The following is an 11,535-nucleotide window of genomic DNA, read 5'->3' as shown; positions in this document are numbered from 1 at the left end:
GTATCCCCCCAGCCTCCTCACCCGACGGCTCGCCCCGCCCCCGAACGGGACGAACCGCCCCCGACCAGAGATGGGCACGCGACACCCCCAGGGGTCTTTAAACCTCCGCGCCGGAACGCGCTAGGTACCTGGAAAGGGTGGAGGAGAGCGAGCGGTGGGTGTTGGCGTGACGCAGAGAACGGACGCGGCAAGCCTCACACACCCACGGAGCAGGCGAGACAACCGCAGCCGCCGCCCAACCGCGATGACGTCGCCACCTTTCCCCGCCTCACGCATCCCGGGCCTACCCGGACATCCCCCACAACCCCCCAACCACTGAACGCCGCACCCACACCCCTCCGCGCCTCCCCGCAAACCCGCGCAGCCCAGGCCCCTATCGCCGCGCTGGCAGGCGAGGGGCTGCGGTGGGAAGCGGGATGACGAGCAGGGAGGCACGGTCGGGGGAAGGGGAGGGGCCGGCGCAGCCGGCAGGGTGGGGGCGATGACGGAGGGATACCGGAAACAGGGAGCGGGCGCCACACGCCCACGGTGGCACCGGGAGTGGCCGGTCGAGGTTGGACGAGACGCGCCGGGACGAGCGGACACACAGGCGGGGGTGCAACGGGCCGGGACGTCCTGAGGCACGCACGGCCCTCCCCGAGCACCCCGTTCTCCTCACCTGCGCCTACACTCCCCTTCTGCTCGCTCTCTCCCCGAGACTCTAGCGAGCCGCCGACGGCGGCCGGCCCGCACACGCATATGGCCAAAAACCCACGTACACGCGGGGAACACAGCCCACGAGAGGGAGCAACTGACTCCTCCGCTCTCTGTCTCGCTTTCCACGTCCATGATCCTTCCGCAGCTTCACCTACGGACCCGAGCGCAGCACACTGCCCCTCCTGCCCACGGGGAGGAGAGCATCCCTCGGGCCGCCCAACGACGGAAGACTAGAACACACTAAGACACGTCACGTCCGTCTCACCACACGGGACCATCCTGAGCGACAAACCCGGGACCACGCGGCCGGGAGACCCCACAACGGTCCCACAGGCGCCCGGGGGGGTTCCCGCCTTCCCCAACGAGCCCCCATCGCCACCGAGTGCGTATGGTGGGCCCAGGTAGGCGGAGTCCGCGCAAGGGTGAGTAAAAGGCAACCGGGGCAGGGGAGAGGTACGCCAGCAACGTATCCCCCCAGCCTCCTCACCCGACGGCTCGCCCCGCCCCCGAACGGGACGAACCGCCCCCGACCAGATACGGGCACGCGACACCCCCAGGGGTCTTTAAACCTCCGCGCCGGAACGCGCTAGGTACCTGGAAAGGATGGAGGAGAGCGAGCGGTGGGTATTGGCGTGACGCAGCACGCCACAAACACCCACAGAGCGGGCGAGACAACCGGATCCGCCGCCCAACCGCGATAACGTCTCCAACTTTCCCCGCCTCACGCATCCCGGGCCTACCCGGACATACCCCACAACCCCCCAACCACCGAACGCCGCACCCACACCCCTCCGCGCCTCCCCGCAAACCCGCGCAGCCCAGGCCCCTATCGCCGCGCTGGCAGGCGAGGGGCTGCGGTGGGAAGCGGGATGGTGAGCAGGGAGGCACGGTCGGGGGAAGGGGAGGGGCCGGCGCAGCCGGCGGGGGGCGATGACGCCGGGAGACCCGAAACACGGAGCGGGCGCCGCACACCCACTGTGACGCGGGGAGCGGCGGGTCGAGGTTGGACGATACGCGGCAGGACGGGCAGACACACAGGCGGGAGGGCGACGGGGGTGCAACCGGCCGGGACGCCCTGAGGCACGCACGGCCCTCCCCGAGAACCCCGTTCTCCGCACCTCTGCCTACACTCCCCTTCTGCTCGCTCTCTCTCCGAGACTACCGCAGGCCGGCAATGGCGGCCGCCCGCACATGCACGTGGCCAAAACCCCATGTCCCCACCGCAAACACGGCGGGGAACAAAGCCGGCGAGAGGGAGGAACGGACTCCTCCGCTCCCTGTCTCGCTTTCCACATCCAGGATCCTTCCGCAGCTTCACCTACGGATCCTAGCGCGGCACTGCCCCTCCTGCCCACGAGGAGGAGAGGATCCCTCAGGCCGCCCAGCGAGGGAAGACTAGAACACACTCAGACACGTCACGTGCACCTCACCGCACGAGTCCATTTGGAGCGACAAACCCGGAACCACGCGGCCGGGCGTCCCCCATAATGGCCCCACAGGCGCCCGGGGGGTTCCCGCCTTCAACAACGAACCCAATTGCCACCGAGTGCGCATAGTGGGCCCAGGTAGGCGGAATCCGCGCAAGGGTGAGTGAAAGGCAACCGGGTCAGGGGAGAGGTACGCCAGCAACGTTTCCCCCCAGCCCCCTCACCCGACGGCTCGCCACGCCCCCGAACGAGACGAACCGCCCCCGAACAGAGACGGGCACGCGATACCCCCAGGGGTCTTTAAACCTCCGCGCCGGAACGCGCTAGGTACCTGGAAAGGGTGGAGGAGAGCGAGCGGTGGGTATTGGCGCGACGCGGCACGCCCCACACACCCACGGAGCGGGCGAGACAACCGGATCCGCCGCCAAACCGCGATGACGTCGCCACCTTTCCCCGCCTCACGCATCCCGGGCCTACCCGGACATACCCCACAACCCCCCAACCACCGAACGCCGCACCCACACCCCTCCGCGCCTCCCCGCAAACCCGCGCAGCCCAGGCCCCTATCGCCGCGCTGGCAGGCGAGGAGCTGCGGTGGGAAGCGGGATGGCGAGCAGGGAGGCACGGTCGGGGGAAGGGGAGGGGCCGGCGCAGCCGGCGAGGGGGCGATGATGCCGGGATACCCGAAACACGGAGCGGGCGCCTCACGCCCACGGTGGCGCAGCGAGCGGCGGGTCGCGGTTGGAGGAGACGCGCCGGGACGAATGGACACAGGCGGGCGGGCAACGGGGGTGCGACCGGCCGGGACGCCCTGAGGCACGCACGGCCCTCCCCGAGCACCCTGTTCTCCTCCCCTGCGCCTACACTCCCCTTCTGCTCGCTCTCTCTCCAAGACTCTCGCGGGCCGCCAACGGCGGCCGGCCCGCACACACACACATGGCCAAAAAACCCACGTCTGCGCAGGGAACAAAGCCCACGAGAGGGAGGAACTGACTCCTCCGCTCTCTGTCTCGCTTTCCACGTGCATGATCCTTCCGCAGCTTCACCTACGGATCCGAGCGCGGCACTGCCCCTCCTGCCAACGGGGAGGAGAGCATCCCTTGGGCCGCCCAGCGACGGAAGACTAGAACACACTCAGACACGTCAAGTGCGTCTCACCACAGGGGTCCATCCGGAGCGACAAACCCGGGACCACGCGGCCGGGCGTCCCCCATAACGGCCCCACAGGCGCCCGGGGGGTTCCCGCCTTCCCTAACGAGCCCCCATCGTCACCGAGTGCGCATGGTGGGCCCGGGTAGGCGGAGTCCGCGCAAGGGTGAGTAAAAGGCAACCGGGGCAGGGGAGAGGTACGCCAGCAACGTATCCCCCCAGCCCCCTCACCCGACGGCTCGCCCCGCCCCCGAACGGGACGAAACGCCCCCGAACAGAGACGGGCACGCGACACCCCCAGGGGTCTTTAAACCTCCGCGCCGGAACGCGCTAGGTACCTGGAAAGGGTGGAGGAGAGCGAGCGGCGGGGGTTGCCGTGCCGGGGAGAACGGACGCGGCACGCCCCACACACCCACGGAGCGGGCGACACAACCGCCGCCCAACCGCGATGACGTCGCCACCTTTCCCCGCCTCACGCATCCCGGGCCTACCCGGACATCCCCCACAACCCCCCAACCACCGAACGCCGCACCCACACCCCTCCGCGCCTCCCCGCAAACCCGCGCAGCCCAGGCCCCTATTGCCGCGCTGGCAGGCGAGGGGCTGCGGTGGGAAGCGGGATTGTGAGCAGGGAGGCACGGTCGGGGGAAGGGGAGGGGCCGGCACAGCCGGCGGGGGGGCGATGACGCCGGGAGACCCGAAACACGGAACGGGAGCCGCACGCCCACTGTAGCGCCGGGAGCGGCGGGTCGAGGTTGGACGAGACGCGGCGGGACGGGCGGACACACAGGCGGGCAATGGGGGTGCGACCGGCCGGGACGCCCTGAGGCACGCACGGCCCTCCCCGAGCACCCCGTTCTCCTCCCCTGCGCCTACACTCCCCTTCTGCTCGCTCTCTCTCCGAGACTCTCGCGGGCCGCCAACGGCGGCCGGCCCGCACACGCACGTGGCCAAAAACCCACGTCCACGCGGGGAACAAAGCCCACGAGAGGGAGGAACTGACTCCTCCGCTCTCTGTCTCGCTTTCCACGTCCATGATCCTTCCGCAGCTCCACCTACGGAAACCTTGTAACGACTTTTACTTCCTCTAGACAGTCAAGTTCGGCACTCTTCTCACCGCTCCGCCAAGGCCGTGGGTCAACCTCAGCGGGGCCGGTCCGAGAGCCTCACTAAACCATCCGATCGGTAGTAGCGACGGGCGCTGTGCACAAAGGCCAGGGACTTAATCAACTCAAGCTTATGACACGCACTTACTGACAACTCCTCCTCCATGGGGAATAATTGCAATCCCCGATCCCCATCACGAATGGGCTTCAACGGGTTACCCGCACCTGCTGGCGGAGGGTAGGCACATGCTGAGCCAGTCAGTGTAGCGAGCGTGCAGCCCCACACATCTAAGGGCGTCACAGACCTGTTATTGCTCAATCTCCGGTGGCTGAATGCCACTTGTCCCTCCAAGAAGTTGGGGGACGCCGACCGCTCGGGGTCGCATAACTTATTAGCACGCCAGAGTCTCGTTCGTTATCGGAATTAACCGGACAGATTGCTCCACGAACTTAGAACGGGCATGCACCACCACCCACGGAATCGAGAAACAGCTATCGATCTCTCGATCCTGTCTGTGTCCGGGCCGGGTGAGGTTTCCCGTGTTGACTCAAATTAAGCCGCAGGCTCCACTCCTGGTGATGCCCTTCCGTCAACTCCTTTAAGTTTCAGCTTTGCAACCATACTCCCCCCGGAACCCAAAGACTTTGGTTTCCCGGAAACTCCCCGGCGGGTCATGGGAATCACGCCGCCGCATCGGCGGTTGGCATCGTTTCTGGTCGTAAATACGACGGTATCTGACCGTCTTCGAACCTCCGACTTTCGTTCTGGATTAATGAAAACATTCTTGGCAAATGCTTTCGCTCTGGTCCGTCTTGCGCCGGTCCAAGAATTTCACCTCTAGCGGCGCAATACGAATGCCCCCGGCCGTCCCTCTTAATCATGGCCTCAGTTCCGAAAACCAACAAAATAGAACCGCGGTCCTATTCCATTATTCCTAGCTGCGGTATCCAGGCGGCTCGGGCCTGCTTTGAACACTCTAACTTTTTCAAAGTAAACGCTTCGGGCCCCAAGAGCCACTCAGCTAAGAGCATCGAGGGAGAGCCGAGAGGCGACGGGCGGTGGCTCGCCTCGCGGCGGACCGCCCGCCCGCTCCCAAAATCCAACTATGAGCTTTTTAACTCCAGCAACTTTAATATACGCAATTTGTACCTGGAATTACCGGGGCTGCTGGCACCAGACTTGCCCTCCAATGGATCCTCATTAAAGGATTTAAAGTGAACTCATTTCATTACAGGGCCTCGAAACAGTCCTGTATTCTTATTTTTCGTCACTACCTCCCCGGGTCGGGAGTGGGTAATTTGCGTGCTTGCTGCCTTCCTTGGATGTGGTAGCCGTTTCTCAGGCTCCCTCTGCGTAATCGAACCGTAATTCCGCGTCACCCGTGCTCACCATGGTAGACACGGCGACTACCACCAAAAGTTGATAGGGCAGACGTTTGAATGCGTCGTCCGCGCCACGGGGGGCGTGCGATCGGCCCGACGTTATCTAGAGTCACCAGAGCTGCTGGCGCCCTAGCTCCCCGGGCCCCCACCCCCGCGGGGAGGGGGGTGGCGGCCAAGGGGAGGCTGACCGGGTTGGTATTGGTCTGATAAATACACACATCCCCCCTGCGAGGGGGATCAGCGCCCGTCGGCATGTATTAGCTCGAGAATGGCCACAGTTCTCCACGTAGGAGACGAGCGAGCGACCAGAGGACCCATGAATGATTTAATGAGCCATTCGCAGTTTCACTGTACCGGCCGTGCGTACTGACACACGCATGGCTTAATCTCTGGGACAAGCACACGCTACTGGCAGGATCAACCAGGTAGCGGCGGACATGAGCGAGCGAGAGCGACAACGCCAAGGCGGGAAGCCAGGCGGACGGTGGACTCCTCAGCCGCCCCCTGGGGGGTCAACACCCGTCGCCATGTATTAGCTCGAGAATGGCCACAGTTCTCCACGTAGGAGACGAGCGAGCGACCACAAGAACCATCACTGATTTAATGAGCCATTCGCAGTTTCACTGTACCGGCCGTGTGTACTGACACACGCATGGCTTAATCTCTGGGACAAGCATATGCTACTGGCAGGATCAACCAGGTGGAGGCGGAGGTGAGCGAGCGAGAGCGACAACGCCGAGGCGGGAAGCCAGGCGGACGGAGGACGCCTCTCCCCGCCCACTGGAGGGGCAAGCGCCCGTCGGCATGTATTCGCTCGAGAATGGCCACAGTTCTCCACGTAGGAGACGAGCGAGCGACCACAAGAACCATCACTGATTTAATGAGCCATTCGCAATTTCACTGTATCGGCCGTGTGTACTGACACACGCATGGCTTAATCTCTGAGACAAGCATATGCTACTGGCAGGATCAACCAGGTGGAGGCGGAGGTGAGCGAGCGAGAGCGACAACGCCGAGGCGGGAAGCCAGGCGGACGGAGGACGCCTCTCCCCGCCCATTGGAGGGGCCAGCGCCCGTCGGCATGTATTCGCTCGAGAATGGCCAAAGTTCTCCACGTAGGAGACGAGCGAGCGACCACAAGAACCATCACTGATTTAATGAGCCATTCGCAGTTTCACTGTATCGGCCGTGTGTACTGACACACACATGGCTTAATCTCTGAGACAAGCATATGCTACTGGCAGGATCAACCAGGTGGAGGCGGAGGTGAGCGAGCGAGAGCGACAACGCCGAGGCGGGAAGCCAGGCGGACGGAGGACGCCTCTCCCCGCCCATTGTAGGGGCCAGCGCCCGTCGGCATGTATTCGCTCGAGAATGGCCAAAGTTCTCCACGTAGGAGACGAGCGAGCGACCACAGGAACCATCACTGATTTAATGAACCATTCGCAGTTTCACTGTAACGGCCGTGCGTACTGACACACGCATGGCTTAATCTCTGAGACAAGCATGTGCTACTGGCAGGATCAACCAGGTAGATGCGGAGGTGAGCGAGCGAGAGCGACAGCGCCGAGGCGGGAAGCCAGGCGGACAGCGGACGCCTCAGCCGTCCCCTGGGGGGTCAGCGCCCTTCGGCATGTATTAGCCCGAGAATGGCCACAGTTCTCCACGTAGGAGACGAGCGAGCGACCAGAGGAGCCATGACTGATTTAATGAGCCATTCGCAGTTTCACTGTACCGGCCGTGCGTACTGACACACGCATGGCTTAATCTCTGAGACAAGCATATGCTACTGGCAGGATCAACCAGGTGGAGGCGGAGGTGAGCGAGCGAGAGCGACAACGCCGAGGCGGGAAGCCAGGCGGTCGGAGGACGTCTCTCCCCGCCCACTGGAGGGGCAAGCGCCCGTCGGCATGTATTCGCTCGAGAATGGCCACAGTTCTCCACGTAGGAGACGAGCGAGCGACCACAAGAACCATCACTGATTTAATGAGCCATTCGCAGTTTCACTGTATCGGCCGTGTGTACTGACACACGCATGGCTTAATCTCTGAGACAAGCATATGCTACTGGCAGGATCAACCAGGTGGAGGCGGAGGTGAGCGAGCGAGAGCGACAACGCCGAGGCGGGAAGCCAGGCGGACGGAGGACGCCTCTCCCCGCCCATTGGAGGGGCCAGCGCCCGTCGGCATGTATTCGCTCGAGAATGGCCAAAGTTCTCCACGTAGGAGACGAGCGAGCGACCACAGGAACCATCACTGATTTAATGAGCCATTCGCAGTTTCACTGTATCGGCCGTGTGTACTGACACACGCATGGCTTAATCTCTGAGACAAGCATATGCTACTGGCAGGATCAACCAGGTGGAGGCGGAGGTGAGCGAGCGAGAGCGACAACGCCGAGGCGGGAAGCCAGGCGGACGGAGGACGCCTCTCCCCGCCCATTGGAGGGGCCAGCGCCCGTCGGCATGTATTCACTCGAGAATGGCCAAAGTTCTCCAGGTAGGAGACGAGCGAGCGACCACAGGAACCATCACTGATTTAATGAGCCATTCGCAGTTTCACTGTAACGGCCGTGCGTACTGACACACGCATGGCTTAATCTCTGAGACAAGCATGTGCTACTGGCAGGATCAACCAGGTAGATGCGGAGGTGAGCGAGCGAGAGCGACATCGCCGAGGCGGGAAGCCAGGCAGACGGAGGACGCCTCTCCCCGCCCATTGCAGGGGCCAGCGCCCTTCGGCATGTATTCGCTCGAGCATGGCCAAAGTTCTCCACGTAGGAGACGAGCGAGCGACCAGAGGAGCCATGACTGATTTAATGAGCCATTCGCAGTTTCACTGTACCGGCCGTGCGTACTGACACACGCATGGCTTAATCTCTGAGACAAGCATGTGCTACTGGCAGGATCAACCAGATAGTGGCGGAGGTGAGCGAGCGAGAGCGACAGCGCCGAGGCGGGAAGCCAGGCGGACAGCGGACGCCTCAGCCGTCCCCTGGGGGGTCAGCGCCCTTCGGCATGTATTAGCCCGAGAATGGCCACAGTTCTCCACGTAGGAGACGAGCGAGCGACCAGAGGAGCCATGACTGATTTAATGAGCCATTCGCAGTTTCACTGTACCGGCCGTGCGTACTGACACACGCATGGCTTAATCTCTGAGACAAGCATGTGCTACTGGCAGGATCAACCAGGTGGAGGCGGAGGTGAGCGAGCGAGAGCGACAACGCCGAGGCGGGAAGCCAGGCGGACGGAGGACGCCTCTCCCCGCCCACTGGAGGGGCAAGCGCCCGTCGGCATGTATTCGCTCGAGAATGGCCACAGTTCTCCACGTAGGAGACGAGCGAGCGACCACAAGAACCATCACTGATTTAATGAGCCATTCGCAGTTTCACTGTATCGGCCGTGTGTACTGACACACGCATGGCTTAATCTCTGAGACAAGCATATGCTACTGGCAGGATCAACCAGGTGGAGGCGGAGGTGAGCGAGCGAGAGCGACAACGCCGAGGCGGGAAGCCAGGCGGACGGAGGACGCCTCTCCCCGCCCATTGGAGGGGCCAGCGCCCGTCGGCATGTATTCGCTCGAGAATGGCCAAAGTTCTCCACGTAGGAGACGAGCGAGCGACCACAGGAACCATCACTGATTTAATGAGCCATTCGCAGTTTCACTGTATCGGCCGTGTGTACTGACACACGCATGGCTTAATCTCTGAGACAAGCATATGCTACTGGCAGGATCAACCAGGTGGAGGCGGAGGTGAGCGAGCGAGAGCGACAACGCCGAGGCGGGAAGCCAGGCGGACGGAGGACGCCTCTCCCCGCCCATTGGAGGGGCCAGCGCCCGTCGGCATGTATTCACTCGAGAATGGCCAAAGTTCTCCACGTAGGAGACGAGCGAGCGACCACAGGAACCATCACTGATTTAATGAGCCATTCGCAGTTTCACTGTAACGGCCGTGCGTACTGACACACGCATGGCTTAATCTCTGAGACAAGCATGTGCTACTGGCAGGATCAACCAGGTAGATGCGGAGGTGAGCGAGCGAGAGCGACATCGCCGAGGCGGGAAGCCAGGCAGACGGAGGACGCCTCTCCCCGCCCATTGCAGGGGCCAGCGCCCGTCGGCATGTATTCGCTCGAGCATGGCCAAAGTTCTCCACGTAGGAGACGAGCGAGCGACCAGAGGAGCCATGACTGATTTAATGAGCCATTCGCAGTTTCACTGTACCGGCCGTGCGTACTGACACACGCATGGCTTAATCTCTGAGACAAGCATGTGCTACTGGCAGGATCAACCAGATAGTGGCGGAGGTGAGCGAGCGAGAGCGACAGCGCCGAGGCGGGAAGCCAGGCGGACAGCGGACGCCTCAGCCGTCCCCTGGGGGGTCAGCGCCCTTCGGCATGTATTAGCCCGAGAATGGCCACAGTTCTCCATGTAGGAGACGAGCGAGCGACCAGAGGAGCCATGACTGATTTAATGAGCCATTCGCAGTTTCACTGTACCGGCCGTGCGTACTGACACACGCATGGCTTAATCTCTGAGACAAGCATATGCTACTGGCAGGATCAACCAGGTGGAGGCGGAGGTGAGCGAGCGAGAGCGACAACGCCGAGGCGGGAAGCCAGGCGGACGGAGGACGCCTCTCCCCGCCCACTGGAGGGGCAAGCGCCCGTCGGCATGTATTCGCTCGAGAATGGCCACAGTTCTCCACGTAGGAGACGAGCGAGCGACCACAAGAACCATCACTGATTTAATGAGCCATTCGCAGTTTCACTGTATCGGCCGTGTGTACTGACACACGCATGGCTTAATCTCTGAGACAAGCATATGCTACTGGCAGGATCAACCAGGTGGAGGCGGAGGTGAGCGAGCGAGAGCGACAACGCCGAGGCGGGAAGCCAGGCGGACGGAGGACGCCTCTCCCCGCCCATTGGAGGGGCCAGCGCCCGTCGGCATGTATTCGCTCGAGCATGGCCAAAGTTCTCCACGTAGGAGACGAGCGAGCGACCAGAGGAGCCATGACTGATTTAATGAGCCATTCGCAGTTTCACTGTACCGGCCGTGCGTACTGACACACGCATGGCTTAATCTCTGAGACAAGCATGTGCTACTGGCAGGATCAACCAGATAGTGGCGGAGGTGAGCGAGCGAGAGCGACAGCGCCGAGGCGGGAAGCCAGGCGGACAGCGGACGCCTCAGCCGTCCCCTGGGGGGTCAGCGCCCTTCGGCATGTATTAGCCCGAGAATGGCCACAGTTCTCCACGTAGGAGACGAGCGAGCGACCAGAGGAGCCATGACTGATTTAATGAGCCATTCGCAGTTTCACTGTACCGGCCGTGCGTACTGACACACGCATGGCTTAATCTCTGAGACAAGCATATGCTACTGGCAGGATCAACCAGGTGGAGGCGGAGGTGAGCGAGCGAGAGCGACAACGCCGAGGCGGGAAGCCAGGCGGACGGAGGACGCCTCTCCCCGCCCATTGGAGGGGCCAGCGCCCGTCGGCATGTATTCGCTCGAGAATGGCCAAAGTTCTCCACGTAGGAGACGAGCGAGCGACCACAGGAACCATCACTGATTTAATGAGCCATTCGCAGTTTCACTGTATCGGCCGTGTGTACTGACACACGCATGGCTTAATCTCTGAGACAAGCATATGCTACTGGCAGGATCAACCAGGTGGAGGCGGAGGTGAGCGAGCGAGAGCGACAACGCCGAGGCGGGAAGCCAGGCGGACGGAGGACGCCTCTCCCCGCCCATTGGAGGGGCCAGCGC

The 11,535-nt window shown here is 62.9% G+C and overlaps 1 pseudogene; it reads right to left on the bottom strand.

The window, feature by feature from the left end:
- Nucleotides 1–4,304: 4,304 nt before the first annotated feature.
- On the bottom strand, nucleotides 4,305–6,189 carry LOC149995750 (18S ribosomal RNA; annotated as a pseudogene).
- Nucleotides 6,190–11,535: the final 5,346 nt, after the last annotated feature.

The sequence above is a fragment of the Furipterus horrens genome, unplaced genomic scaffold, assembly GCF_987537825.1.
Source record: "Furipterus horrens unplaced genomic scaffold, mFurHor1.1.pri manual_scaffold_13, whole genome shotgun sequence".
Classification (NCBI taxonomy): domain Eukaryota; kingdom Metazoa; phylum Chordata; class Mammalia; order Chiroptera; family Furipteridae; genus Furipterus; species Furipterus horrens.
This window is presented reverse-complemented; position numbering and strand designations above follow the sequence as displayed.